A 14,390-nucleotide genomic window follows, 5' to 3' on the forward strand; every position below is an offset into this window, starting at 1 on the left:
TTTGGTGTAGTTTCTTAGTGTAAGGTATGTCAGACAAAAATCAGAAACATGCAGAAGTGGGTCTTGCTTATTTTATTTCAAGTTTTCTTGGTTTCTTCTGTGAATCTCTTTTCACCTTAATTTTGTGGTGAAATCAAGCAGCTTCACTTCAGTAGGCTAGAACCACAAGAAAACTTTTTGACTGTTTTTGAAATTCATGCTCAACTGTGAAGTGTAGTGCATTTTCCACTTGAAGGCAACAAGAAATGAAAATGTGAGCATGGCAGAGTCTCTTGTGTGTCCAGCTTAACTTGTACCTTAGCATCAAGTTGCCTTACCTGGCTTTCATCAGAAAAGCAGTCATAACATGTGGCTAACTTCTGTGTCTATTCCCGGCAGCCTTGCATGATAAAAGGGGTTTTCCTGCAAGAGTCCTTGAGTTCTGCATTGCACTGTCGAGCTCTGAGCTCTGTTTTCCTGCTCCAGCTTCGTTTGCACAGGAAAATTGTGTGGGGCAGGCTCAGTTACTGGAGTGAAAATCCCTGAAGTACAGAAATTTGACATCGCATGTCAAAACCTCAATCAATAATTCACCTTTAGAGAGTGAAACTAATGGAAGTGTGTCTCTCATATTCCTTAGTACTTGAATTTCCATTTGGGCAAAGGTGTGGGTGCATAGAGACAGAGCAGGGATGTCTGACCAGGGACGCTGTCCATTTTACCGCGGTAAATGTGCTTTAGAGCAATTGTAAAGGTGTGTCCTCAGCCTTCATTTTGTCCATTAGAACCCCTGCCTTGCTGTGGCCCTGTTGTTGCTCCTGTTACGAACTTAGGCACTACTTGGAGCTGTATTTTAGGGGCTTGGGTATTTGCTTGTATTGCCTTTAGGACCTTCTTTTGCCCCTGCAGCTTTTTGGTGCAGAACGGTACATGCACTTTACAGTAAGCGAAGAACCAAGTGATATTTGTGTACTTCCAGAAATAGCATTGAACTGCAGGGTTTTTCCAGATGCAGAAGAAAATTTGAAAACTGCAAGTTGACAGGTTTTTACTTTGTATCGCGTTTCATTGAGGGGGTATATGTCTGAGCAGGCAGTCTGAGTCATTTTAGTGCGAAAGCGTGAATGGCAAAGGTGAACTGCATACCCGTTTTCTTGAATTTGATGTGCCTGAATGTTATCGAGCAGTGTTTTAATTTGTGTGAACCGCTCAGAGTTGAAGAACCTGCGTTAGTGCACCGCGAGCCGTGGGAGCTGAGAGCAGCCTCCCTTCTGGCCGGGCTCCTGCGTGGGTAGAGAGGAAACCTCATCGCATGCTTTCCTTTCGTGGGATCATCTTTCAAGATGTTGGGTTCTGTGCTGTCAGATTTGGGAAAGCCGTTGGTAAGCCCCAACACTGTAAAAAGTTAAAAGAAGAGGAAGAATTGACGTGATAATGACCTTGCTTATGCTCCTTCACCACCAGCAGATTTTCCTTTGTGATGAGGAGGGGCTGTAGGCAGGAGGAAGCAGCTGCAGGGAGGGACCTGTACACTGAGGGTTGTTTTTTCTCCAAAGGAAACAAAGCTGCCACTGCAGGGAAATGCTGTGTTAAGTCTGTCTGCCTTTCTCCATCAGAGACGGGAATGAGTTAGGATCTGTCATTTGTTGCTAGTGCTAAATGAGCAAAGACTGTATCAACAGGTTTCTTGTGGCTCCTGGGCTCCTTAAAGCTGAGAGCTGATGAGATGCTTGAAATCATCTTTCACTTCAGCAGCGAACAGATTTTGTACACTCCTTCAGTCAGTTCCCACTTAATTCTGCTTGTATTAATTTAGATATCCAGGTTTAGATATCTAGGACTCTTTACACCCTTGAGTGATCTTGGATTTGTGTGGCAAACCTATTCCTGCATTGAACAGGGGGTCAGGAGGAAAAGTCCTTACAACTCTCACAGTGTGCTAATAAAGCAGCTGTAGGATGCTCTGCCAACCCACAGCTGCTGCTTTCTCCTACCCCTCAATGCCACAGAGTTACAGAGCTGGGTACTTGCTCTCACCTAGGACACTGGGGCAGGGTCCCTTAAATTCCGAAGTCCAAGTTGAGTGCTGACGAAATATTTCCACTGAAACAACACAAGTACTGGAAGGCTTTCCAAACCTTTGGAGTTATTTTGGCCAGTGTTTTGTGTTCCTCTGGCACTACCCTAGTCTTCAGTGCTGGAATCAAACAGAATTGTAATCAAAGGTGAAATGAATTTTGAACTTGTTCTTTCGTACTGCATTTAGTCTGGCACTGATGATACTACTAAAAGCTCTTACTTTAGAGGAAAAAGCCAACTTCAACATTAATAACATAATAAATTCTTACAATGCTTCCAAAGCCAGAGTATGCACTGTTAAAAGAAGGTTGTCAAATGCGCAGAACACTGTATATAACTCCGTTATTCTATAACTAATATTACTGCTTTTAGAAGCATGGCTATCATGGTACAGGCATTTGTTCTTGCTCCGGTTAAGCAAGCTTAGGCAAAAGAGCTCAACAAGTGCTACTGTTTCAGTAAGACAAATCCTGTCAGGACAATGTTTTCTTTGCACTAAATGTTATTACTTATTCAACCATTTTCATGAGTTTTAGCATTTTTAGTCTGTTTACTGGAGTTTCTCTTTGAGCATGTGTATGTACAGGAAGGAATTTATTATGGTTGAGAAGTAGGGCTGCGAGTCAGGAAGTTGTTTCTGGCTGCGCCACAGATTTTCTGTTCCAATCCTGGCAAAGTTTTCTATGACTTTGTGCTTTTAGCTTCCCTTCATGTAAGAGGTTGTTCACTTCCTCACCGGGGTGTGAGGCCACCTTAAATGTTAAATATAGGTTGAAGTCGTGGATGGAGAACCCTTTATTAAATAGGATATTGAGATAATTACAATGGCTAGTGAATGCCATAAAAATGTAGGAAGATTAACACTTTGTATTTTTAGATTAGATTCTTGCCAAGCAAAAGGACCCTATTGAGAGACTTCATTTGATTCAACTCCGTAAGTCTATGGGGGAAGTAGGTGCAGAGAAAACAGAGCTGGGAACTTTGACCCTCTCAGCTACCTTCCAGGCACTGCCTTGCAGACACTCGTCAGTCACTGCGAGACTGCCCCTGGTAAGCGGCTTCCTGCCCTCTTAAAAAGGAGCGATGGTGTCCACTTACAGAGACAGTGTGAAGTAGTTAATGCACTGAAAATTCTCTTTTTTTTTTTTCCCCCCCTTTAAAAGTTTCCAGCGTAGTAGGCAAGTCTTTAAATGAGCATTTTTAGACTTAGAGTGAATGGACTATTTTTATTTAGCCAGACTAATCCTGCAGAGCTATTGCATAGCCAGTTAAAGACTCCTCCGTATCAGGAAACTTGTTAATTTAATGCAAATAAAGATACATCTACAAATTGTAAGTAAAAGTTAAAAGGAAACTGTAAATATTTTCTGCTGAAAGTTTGACTGACCTAGAACCAGTCTTCCTGAGTAGTTTTTGTTTTACTAGCTATGTTTTAATACACAGCTGCCAAAAATCTTTCAAATATTAAAAAGTAATTAAAAAAGCCAAAAGCAAGAGAATCTAAAGTATTTGGGCTCTGAGTCTGTTAGGTTCTCTTAAGTCAAAATAGTTTCTCTATGTGTGTAATTGCTTAAAAAGGTAAAAGGGAGCTCAAAAGAAAATGAGAGGTCTTAATTCCTGTGCGTTTGAAATGCTTCTCTCTTCTCTTTATAATAGTTTCAATTTCCTTTATAGGAAACACAGCTGCTCCTCTCCTGCTTACTGCTCCTCTCCTGCTTGCAGGAAGAGGAAAAAATTTCTCTCCTTTTGTATAAATTCAGGCTGCTAGGGCCTTACCCCCCCCCCCCCCCCCCCCTCATAGCCTTGGATTCATGGAGGGAAGGGGTTTTAAACCCCACATACATTTATAGCAAAGGTATTTTATTTTTGCAGTCTCTCTAACTTGAAAACAATGGATTGCTTTGGTTCTTTGTCCTATTCACTGCACATATTATTAAGAACAATCATACTTTAAGAAATGCTACTTTTAGTCAAATTCTAGTTCTGAAACACATCTTCACAGTATTTGTGGTATGTTTGTGTGAGTAAGCAGTTTCTTTGAACTTGAATTAGTTCTATGAAGTCCCTTCGTTGGTGTTTCCTATACTGTCCTTTATATACTTAGTATTACAAAGAGAAGTGGACTACAGACAATATGTTTTTACTTAAGGAATGCCATGTAAAAGCTGATATAGGTAGAAAGGAAAACCAAGATGTATTGGTGAATAATTTTCAAGCAACTAAGAGCCAAGTAAGTATATTCTGTTGCTTTCCTAGCTGGAACCCTCTCCTGTGAAGGGGAATTTCAGATCTAAAGTGCTGCTGTTGGGACTGTGTTCAGTTATCTCAGTATCCCTTAGCATAATATAATCCTTCAGCATACTTACAAGTCTACTTGAGGCTTTCTGAATACTCTGTAATTTACAGGACAAGTTCTTAAGAAAATGAGAAGATGGGAGAATCTTTAAAAATACTACTAATTTGACATTCTTTTTCTGCTTTCATTTTGATTTTGCACAAAAGTTTTTTTTGAAGCAGGGTTTTGGGAAAAGCTTTCCATGCACAGTGATGGAGAAAAGTGCAGAACTGTGTCCTGGAGTTTGTCATCCAAGTTCTGAAGATATTTTTAGAATATTTCATTTCAGAAAGTATTATATGTTCCCTCTGCTTACATTTTAGAGCTTGTTCTTGGCATTATTTGGTTTGTTGACCACAGTAGTTGAGACAGAGATTAAAAATATGGGATTCATTTTTTAAAGCACAATAGTTGCAAGTTTGAAAGTAGTTTTTGTTATAGCACAAACAGAAATGTGCGGTTTCTAATGGTAAAAGCAGCTTTGTGATCTCAAAGGTCCAGTTAATGCTAATGAACATGTTAGGTTTACCTGGAATTATGTAAAGGGTATCATGGAATATGCAGATTGGTTGTTTACATTGTAAATACACATGAGCAGTTACAGCAGTGTTTTAGGCCGCTAACAGATGACTGATAAATATTTGCATGAAGGTTCTTGAGTTACGTTTTTTATGTAACTTCTGGAAAGTCCCAGCAGCAGGTTTTGCTTACATTCTCAAATGTTTTGATGTGCAAAGTAAATTTTTCTGAGAACATGATTATAAAGGTATCCAGAGGGAGCAAGCAAGAATTGGGTAAGATGTTACCGCCACTTGTTATCTGATACATTTTAAAATGGTGACCCTCACCTCGCTCTAATATATGCAACAAGAACAGGTAAGAAATGCCACACCTACTTACCCCTCCCTGCAGCCTCAACTTTTAAATTCTTCATTTTCTGTAGTTATGAACAGCGTGTGTGTATGTGCGTTAGGGGTTGCTGATTTAAGCCTCTGACCCTTTATACCAGGGGTCCTCACACTTTTTAACCAGGGGGCCGGCGCGCGGATGCAGTGGCAGGCAGTCATCTGCGGCTGCTTGGTTTCCCCCCCGAACCCCCGGCGGGGGGGTCTGTAAATACCGGGGGCCGGATTGAGGACCCTGGGGGGGCTGTATCCAGCCCACGGGCCGTAGTTTGAGGACCCCTGCTTTATACAGTCTCACTTCAAGGGAGAAATTAGTTTGGACAAAGGACAAAATCACCATTTCCATTGCATCTTTGGAGTAATTTGATGAGGCCACTTGGCAAGATAAGGAGCTCATGAAAGGTGATCAAAAATGGTTCTGCTGCTGTGTAGTGCAGTATTTCTCACAGGCCCTAGAATATGAATAGGTAGGTGTTGTACAGAGGTTTGTTCGGGACGGTGACATGGAGAGTTGGCAGTTTTTAACAGCTATCCAGATACGTCCTGAGGTGCTGTTCAGAGTTGTGCTTTATAGATTAATTCAGGAAAGCTTTGTGCTCTGCAGTGTATTCCCTTGGAGAAGAGGCAGCATGGCATTGAGCATTAGAAGTGCATGTTAGGCATCAGATGATTATGACATGTAAGTCTAGTTGATCTTAGAGTAGGCTTGTTAAGAGGTTGGATAACATGGAGTCTTTTTGAGCTTTAATGGATTGAGTAATTTAAAAGGGATGGGCTAAAAAGCAAAGTAAATGATCATAAAATGAAAAGCTTGAGAAATGGACATTGATATTGTTCAGAGGAAAGAAAAATGGAAAAAGGATCAATAAATAATCTCAGCAACGTGATTTTCAATGGATAGGAAAAGGATGAAGGGAATTCCTAGAATGTCAGGTAGGAAGAGAGGTGCCTTAACTAGAACGAAATACCTGAGTTCCTGAACTCTCACACGGATTTTTTCAAACTTTTTGGATAAAGTTTATTCAATTACTCTGCAAACATGATTGAAATAATGGCAGTATTTGAAATTTCTCTCCACCTTATATGCAGGACATAAGTTAGATGGCTTTCCCTAACATTGTGGCAAATCTGGCTATACCCAAGCTTATACTTTCTAAGTTAAAGGATTAGAAATTAAAAGTTTAATTGGACTTGGCAGAAGTTTGCCAAATGTTCCTTGACTAAACATTCTTATTCAAAATACTCTGCAAGTGCAAAACATGACTGTTTCAGAAAAAGAAAGAAATCTGCTGCTGTAGTAAGCAAATACTAGGAATGATAGGAAAAAAATGGAAGAAGCGTCATGAATTATTTTAGAGCTATTCCAAACATACAGGATGAAACGGGTCAGGGGACAGTACTTGTAGAAATACATTTATAATTTGTTTAGTTCTAAGGCAATTACTTTTCAGTTTTCAGGTCTTTAAGTTTTTGCCCAAGATACATTCTCTGGCCAATACTGAGGTAGGCTGGTTCCATGTCAGGATCACTGGTCTTTATCCACATAGCTCTTGAGGATGTATTTCACTTCCATGCCAAATTACTTGCAACCACCACATCAAGTGCTTGCAACCTCTTGCAGTTTTGGCTGAATGGAGGCCCCTCACTTTCTAAGAGAAGATTTTAACCTCTACTTGTCAGGCACAGCAGAAAGCCCACAGTCCCATTCCTAGTCCCTTTTTTATAAAGGATAACATTATGAAGCTATTGAAAGAATTTACCGTAGTCATTCAATAAGATTTATATGAATTCATATATTTTAAAACCCCAAACCTATGGTATTAATTTGGTTTCCTTCACAAAACTGCAATGTAAGAAGTTAGGGGGGAAAAAAAGGTTTCATACAAGTTTTTCAAGCTGGTAAGCTAATTAGTGTAGATAAATACTGACATGAAAATGCTTGTCAAGAGAGAACTGCTGCCAAAAAGCAGAACTTGGACTTGATTAATGTGAAGAACTATAATGTTCTAAATGTGTAAGTCAGCAAATAACCTCTTTAAATTCTGTATTGTAAGATCACTTCAATGATTATTTAGCATATCATTTACAAATACTTCAGCTTAGTTCCCCCACCCCAACTTCTTTTTCCTTCTAGCCTTTATCCTGGTTTTATGAAACAAATTCAATACTTTATGAACATTTTTATTATTACATTGTTGACCACATTTAGCAGTTGTATTTTTAGTGTGGCAATCAGTTAATACCTAGAACATAAGAAAGGAAATGTCAAAACTTTGGAGGAGGGACAAAGGACATGCTTCTTGTGATATTTTAGAATTTTCTGCTGAAATCTTGGAAGGAGTGGAGTGAGGCTCTTAAACGCAAAAGACATAGTGTACATTAGAAAAGGAAAAGCCATTTTTACATCAACTGAGTTCTGCAGAGGTCTGAAGGCTGGTTGAAAGAACATTTTCACAAATGAGCCATTTTCACTTGAATCTGTGAATAATCTTACTGGAAGTGTTTGGGAGACGTTAGTTTGACCCTGGCAGGAGAGGGGATGCTGGAACCCACACTCACCTTCTGAGCAAGTGCTGTCATTATGAGAGATCCTCATCCTTTTGCTGGAAGAGTGAGTCCTCTGAAACAAGGTGTTTAGCACCAGAAGGCGGCACTACATTGGGAACAGAAGCTTTCCACTGCAGTTCCCAGTGAGCTGCCATGCAGCACAGTTTGGCTCCTCCAGGTACTTGCAGTGGTGGTCTTGCAGTGAGATCCAGGTTGTGGCATGCACACCCCTCACTCAAGCTTCTGGGTTTTGTCACATTTTTTCAGCTGCTGTGTGTGGTGATTTAGTGGTTCAGTGGTATAGATGGAAAAAGTTAACTTTCGGCTATGCAAGTTCTTCGAATCTGAGGTTCTGATACAGTTTTTATGATTGACAATTTAAACATAGGCTCTTGCCCAAAGTAATCCTACTGTCATCCCTTGAGGCCTCTCTCTGCTTCTTCCCTTGTGCTGTGTGCATATACATACGTGCTCAGCTGAATGAGGAGAACTCTGGTTTGAAACTAACCATAACAAATTCGTAACTGCCACAGTCATAGCTGTGCTGACACTGAAGCAGGGGATGAAGTAGGAAGTGCAGTTGTGTAACTCAGAGAAGCTGCAGTGCACTTAAACTGATGTAAGCCCAACTGTGAAACTGAGCTGTAAGTGTTGTGGGCAGAATGTTCAACTTTGAGGCTTTCAAATCTTTGTTTTTTTGATTCTTGGCCAGACGTTAACTTAGTGTTGGTTTTGTGAGGTTTAAAAGCCTCTGCTAAGCTCAAGAGTGAGATCTATGCTTCTGGTCTACTACCCTCTAATCTATTTTCATGTAAATGGTTTGAAATAGTGATATTTATAACATAAACAGGCATGCATAGGTCTTTTTTATTAATTTTTCCACAAAGGAGGATAAAAATGAGCAGTAATACAGACAATACTGTGCATGGTCATGCTTTCCTATTTGAGATGAATAGGGATGATAAAGGATGACAGCAAGGCAAATACCTGATCTGAATTCAATTGAACGTGCTGTAAATTTTCTTACTGATGTCAGGATTATGAGTGTTTAGGGCCAACTGTCTTCAGTATTGGTATTGGTTTCCATTTTCCTTATCATGTCACAGTCTAAGGACTCATTTCAACTAATCTAGAGAGTTAGAAAATCACAGTCAAATATGCTACAGGCGCCTCACATCACCTGCAGTTAAAACAGACAGAACAGAGTCAGGTAGCAGAGATATAAATTCAGGTTCTTTGAGATTGTCATTTTTGGGTCTAACTTCAGAAGTGCATTAATTTGCAGCCTTTGGTTTTATTAGAAGTGAATGGTAAAACCTGTCTTGTTTTTGCTGTGGATTAGGTATTAATTTATATGCTTCAGATTAGCCATAGAGGATCCCCACTGAATGACAAATGAGGGACTCATTAGATAATTAAGTTAAAAAAAAAAAAAGGAAGAGAAGCCTACATAGGAGAAGTCCTACTGATGGATTGTTGCATCTGAGTTGAGGTGCCTTGTACAAGCTTTTCTTAAACAGGAACGTTTATATGTAAGGCGTCTGTCTGCTGTTTTGCTGTACTTGTGGGCGCACACTGGACTGTAATACTTTGTGTATTTACTTTGGTTTCTATGTGAGTTTTATATCAGTATATTTGTAGTGAAGTCAGTGGAGATGCCCATAACAGATACCACACTAACCAAAAGCAGAAACGGGCATTTTCTCTACAGTGAAAGTGAAGACAGCAGAGTGAAATTGCCAAAAGTGAAAACCAAAGGAGCTCCTTTAAATTTGACATTTATTTCCATGTGTTCTTTGTCTTCCTCTGAGATACCAAATCTAGAGTGTATAGATAGATACATACAACTTAAATGTATGTACCTCAGTCAGTGTGATTTTTATTTTTTTTTTAAGTGAACCCTTTGTTTCTGTTCCCCAGCCTTTCTTTGAAATTATTTTCAGTTTCTGGTGGGAGGGAGAACGGTGTTTGGAGATCTGTATAACTGGGATTGGAAACTGTTTATTTAATCCGTCTGAACATGCTGTGCATCAGCACTCTTCTTCCTGCACAGACCTGTCAATCACAATGCGCTTTTAGTTGCTTTTGCCGTGGCTGTGCTAGCTGTGCTCAAGGCTGTAGGTGTAGCTCAAGCCTTCATGCCTGTAAGAGGCAGGTTTTACTCCACACCTACACAGTCTAAGCATGCTAAGCTGCAGTTACTGCACGGTGTGCTGATGGCGGGAAGTGGTCACAGCAGAAAGTATGTGCAAGGTGGGTTTGGAAGAAACGGCTAAGCTGCTTGGTTCAGGTTTGTTTTTCTAGTGCAAATAGTAGAAGAAGCTGTAAAATTCAACAGGCTTCAAATTGCATCATTCTCTATGTAATGTGTGACCTTTACACACTCTGGAGTTTGAGAGCTGAAGGAAAACGTTCTGGGGGGCTTTTATGAGCCTGGCCATTTAAAATTCCTTGGAGGGAGAGGAAAGCTTCCAGGTCATCCCAACCTTCCTGCATTTGCTCAAGTCATAGGAAATAAACAGTACCAAGGTTGACATGATTGTGTGAACTTCAGTAAAAGTGTTCAAACGTTTCAATTAAATCATGCACGATGTTAGTTCATGGCATGATCAAGTTTTAAAATTAGTATGACGCCTTTTAAAACACCGATCAGTGATCTTCTACTTTGAAATCACTAAAAGAGATACTGCAACTTGATTGTAGGACTAGCAGAAAGGGTTTGAAATGCTTTTTGTCAGAAATCATACTGCCAACATGTAAGGTTTCTGTAGTAATAAATTTCAGTGAAATTTCTTCCAAAAAAGCCAGCTGATTTTTTTTTTTTAAACAACTTTAGAAGCTAATTTAATTTTCCTTAAATTTCAGGAAGTAAAACTAGGAGCAAAAGACTTCAGTTTCCTCAAAGTAGGATGTAAAACATAGTGGTTTCATCAGAAACATTGAAACTGTGGTTTTGCCCTGTTTACTAACTACTCAGAGTTTCTCACAATAAAAATTCAGAGAGCTTGAATAGAAAAGCACTTTGTTACTGAAGGGTTTTGCAATTGTGGAAACAGCAGGATATTTGTAATTTAATGAGATCAAGAGAAACACAGGTTTTGATAATTTTGTAATTCAATGTACTTTGTCAGCTAAGTCAGTTTTACTGCTTTGTTGATAGGTGCTCTTAGTATTGCCTAATGTCACTGATTTATTGCTTCAGGGAGTGTCACATACATTCCTTTCTGTACGTGTTGCTGTTTTTCATTATAGGTCAATAGAAAGATAAGCAGTCAAGGAGTAAGTGTTGCACAGAGGAAGGAGACAGCAGAGGCCACGCAAATTTCTTGGTTTTCATAAACACATCTGCTCTCTACACTCAGGAGTATCTAGGCATCAAAAGCGTTCTCAAAATTTTGAGATTTTTTATGATATGTTACTTTTAAGATATGCTGCTATTTTAATTTTGCAGTTATAAAAGGAAGGTTAGCTTCCTCATCATCCTCCTAAAGACCCAAGACCCTCACGCCCGAGTCTCAGCAAGGTTAAAACCTTGCTTTTAGGTCCCCAGCTGGGCACGTGCTCCTTGACCAGCATGGCTTTTGCCAGGCCCTTCTGAGGCAGCTGGTTGCCCTCGTGGGTCTTACAAGGAGCCTCCAAACCCAGTTCTGGCTTCAGGTGCCAGGAGGGGTGGGCAGAGGGGCTGCAGATGGGAAGGCTGGATGCTGAGTATGGTTCCTTCATTGCTTGTGTGTGTAGCACAAGGCCTTCCCATGGGGAGGGAAGGTTTTGCATCGGTGCTATTCAGATGTGACGTGGGGGATATGGTAGGTGGTATTTCAGAACACACACACACACCCCCCACCACCACCTCCCCCATGATCTTTGTCTTTTGTAACTGTTGATTTTAAAACTTGAAGCAGATTAACTTGCCTTCCTAGATCCCTGTGAAGTTATCTAGATAAAAGTGCACTGAGTTTTAAATGCAAATTTTTGTCTTTTCCCTGGGCATCAGCAGGATGTAATTTGCTTTTGTACTTCAGCACTCAGACACTTGTGTTCACAAACACATTTTCTCTAAAGTTACTTACGTTTACATTCTAGTCCTGTAGTTATGTAATTCAGACAGCTTAAAAAAAAAAACCCAAAACAACCTCAGTCTAATTTTTAACAAGCTTGAAGGAAGCTAAACATGAGAAGGTTAAGTTAGCAACAAAAATTTTATGGTACTGCCACCTGACTGTGCTGCAGCACCCTATCTGTTATTTGTTAGTCAGATAACTCAGAATGACGGTGTGCCATTATTTGCAACCATGCTTTCTGCTATTCCCTAAACTGCCGAGGTGAAAGCAAGTAGCGCATTTTATACAATGTAGTGGCCAGCGATTGTCCTCTGTGACATCCAGTAGTCAGACATTTCGTATTAGGCTGTTTTATTTACATATAAAAGCATTTAGGCTTGACCTTATGCTGTAAACTAGAAACAAAGTGTTGTAAAGCACTGTATAAATCAATAATTTCCTGCATCTCCTTTTCTGAATACCTAAGGGGGAAATGTTCTGCCTTTCAGCATATTTTGCAGAGCCTGAGCTAGTCTTTACTGATCAGTCTTCAAAAAAGATTTTTGTGTATGGACATGAGAAAAGGCACTGAAAATCATGTCTTATAGTATTTTCCGAAAAATAATACTGGCTTTATTTGGGGAAGTATTAGCACAACCTTCTTGCAGATGTTGCTGAGGTCCAAGTGACATAGCTGTAGCTAGTTTACCAGGTAAATGTACTCAGATCTTGTATAAATTGTTCAGATTTTCTTCCCCTTTTTATTTTTTTTTGCCCTTCTTTGCTAGTTCAGCTACATCTTTTGTTGTTAGAAAAAAATTGAAGCAGATATATTACATTGTGTTAGGGTTTCTTCAGTCTTTTTTAAAGATCCTAGAGTAGCTCCATGGATACTCCACGTGTTTTAGAGTAAGATACTTCTGACTTTTATCATTAACTAAGGGACACGCATATGTTTGACATAATTAGTTAGATTTTTTCCATCTCAGATCTATGAAAAGCCAGTGCTGACATACTAATTTGAGAGCTGTTTGTGGCACGGTTGTACAAATTTACAGTTTGTAGTGAAGGAAGCCGACTAATGCTGTAAATCAGTGAAATTGCCCTCAAGGAGCGGGGTGGCATGAGCACTGTAATAGCTACCTCAGAACTAGCTGCAACACTTCGAGACGAAACAGTAGGAACAACAGTCAGGAAATGTTCAAATACTAGGTTTGTAAAATTACTAAGAAATAAGTATGAAATTGGTGTAACATCAAAAAATACTGATACCAGTGTCTTCCAAGTTTTTGTTTCAGATCTGTTCAGAAAGGATATTGAAAAGTTTGGGGTATTTTGAGTGATTTTTATACTGTTCTGTATCACGCTGTCAAAATGCAATTATTGATTGTGAGATTGGGAAGAATGTATTTTTAATGAAGACTACACAATAGCCCAAGTGGGTTTTTTAATCATCTTTTGTTAATGTGATCTCCAGTGCACTACTCCTTACCTCTCTTATATTTTGTCTGATCATGAAATAACTGCTTGTAAGGCAGAAGTGTTTAACTGAAGACATCTTGTTAAATTCTGTCAACTGAGCACTCAGCAGCCACTTTTAGAAAACATTTCAATCTGAAGAAAATCACACATGACGAAGAGAAGAAAGAAAAAACTAAAGTTGTGACAAAACTATCAGTGTGACAACATCTTGGGCATGAACCCATGCCATAAAAGAGTTTTGATCTAAATTTGAGCCAATATTTCTGTGACTACCTTTATGGAATATCTCAAGCTGTTACCTTGGTTTATACCTAGTATTTGCTGAAGGGAGACAAACCTGGCAGTCATCATGCTGCACTCAGCTTTCAATGCAGAAACATATGCAGAGCTTCTAAGTCCACTGTATAAAACAGTTTTCATGCTCATGTTGCCATATTTTGTTATGAAACATGGCATATTAGTTTTGGAATTCCAATTTCTTTGTCCTGTTTTTAAGATTATATGAAGCACATTGCAAGATATTGATAGTCTTTTTGCTTTTAAATATCGTGGTCTGTTCTTAATGGTTTCAGGACATGTACCATCCCCTAGCTAATATTACTTTATCTGGAGAATTGGTCTTTTTGCACATGTAGCTCATCCACATCCTCTTTAGATTGTCAGTTGGTTTCCTTTTCTGTTCATAGTATGTTTACTCCTTGGTCATGTTGGTAAAAGATACCATCCTGCTCTTTCAGAAACTGCTGCCTACAAAGTTTCCTGGCACACTTACTGCTTTTAGCTGGATTAGGAGGGGTGGTGGTGGTATGTTGTACCTAAATTTGTCCAGCTAATGAGAAACTGGATAGAACGTGAGACTTGAAACTGAATTACTGGCTGTCCTGTTTCAGCTGGGCTGTGGTTTAACCCAGCAGGCAGCGAAGGACCACACAGCTGCTCACTCATCCCACCCTGCCCTGCCGTGGGATGGGGAGAGAACTGGGAGGGGGGGGGAATGTAAAATTCATGGGTTGAGATAAAGAT

General features: G+C 39.6%; 1 protein-coding gene across 2 annotated transcripts in view; it reads left to right on the forward strand.

Annotated features, from left to right (window-relative positions):
• The window catches only part of RB1 (RB transcriptional corepressor 1), an 82,217-nt gene that overhangs the window by 49,835 nt on the left and 17,992 nt on the right, over positions 1–14,390 (forward strand). The window lies entirely within an intron of this gene.

The sequence above is a fragment of the Falco peregrinus genome, chromosome 4, assembly GCF_023634155.1.
Source record: "Falco peregrinus isolate bFalPer1 chromosome 4, bFalPer1.pri, whole genome shotgun sequence".
NCBI classification, from domain to species: domain Eukaryota; kingdom Metazoa; phylum Chordata; class Aves; order Falconiformes; family Falconidae; genus Falco; species Falco peregrinus.